Source organism: Galeopterus variegatus, unplaced genomic scaffold, assembly GCF_000696425.1.
Source record: "Galeopterus variegatus unplaced genomic scaffold, G_variegatus-3.0.2 Scaffold1072, whole genome shotgun sequence".
In the NCBI taxonomy this organism is placed as follows: Eukaryota; Metazoa; Chordata; class Mammalia; order Dermoptera; family Cynocephalidae; genus Galeopterus; species Galeopterus variegatus.
In genome coordinates this window covers 192057-192959 of record NW_007727183.1, presented here as the reverse complement: position 1 = coordinate 192959, position 903 = coordinate 192057, and the positions used below count along the sequence as shown (strand labels likewise).

Sequence of the window (903 nt, the reverse complement as noted above, 5' to 3'; positions counted from 1 at the left end):
TCATATTTGAACTTTACTCTTTTTTCATCTTTCTCTGTATTAATTTGGATTAAGTATATTTATGATGTTCTTTTATCTCCAATATTTACCTGTTAGCTAAACCAATTTATAATGGTTTTAGTATTTTCCCTGAAAACTATGATATGCATCTTTAATTTATCGCATTCCACTTTCAAATAATAATATTCTAGTTGATGTATACTATAAAAACCTTACATTGTACTTTTACTTCTTCCCTCCCAAGATGTTGGACTGTTGTTCTCTCTAATAGAAGCTTACTTCTATTATGTTATAAATTTCTTCTGTTTTGAACAGTTTCTCACTAGAAATCTTATCTTTATTTCCATGTATTCAATAGTTATTTTTTCTCTGGCTGCCTTTAAGACCTTCTCTCATCTTTATTTTTCAGAAGTTTGACTGTGGTGTGTCTAGATGTATCTATTTTATTTTATTTGTTTGTATTTATTCTTGGGAGTTTCTGAGCTTAGATTTGTGGATTGTTGATTTTCATCATCTTTGTAAAATTCTCAGCCATTACCTGTTCAAATATTTCTTTTTTTCCTTCTCTCTCTCTCTATTCTCCATTTTGAGCTCCAAGTACCCAAATGTTAGACCATTTCATATTGTCTTGTAACTCTTGTATGCTTATTCTGCTTTTTTCCCACTCACTTTTTTTTCCCTCTTGTGTGTCAGTTTGGATAATTTCTATTAACCTATTTTCAAGTTCACTGATTTTTCCTCAATGTGTCCAGCCTGTTAAACAGCCCATTAGAGGATTTCTTCATCTCTGATATAACGGTTTTTGTTTCTAGCATTTCCATTTTACTCGTTTACAGTTTCCATCTCTTTGCTGAAACTCTCCATCTATCCATGCATATTGTCCACCTTTACCCCAAGATCTTT

The 903-nt window shown here is 31.2% G+C and overlaps 1 protein-coding gene across 1 annotated transcript in view; it reads left to right on the top strand.

Moving 5' to 3' along the window:
• Window positions 1-903, top strand: part of PLG (plasminogen) — a 57148-nt gene that overhangs the window by 19265 nt on the left and 36980 nt on the right. The gene's annotated exons all lie outside the window — the stretch shown is intronic.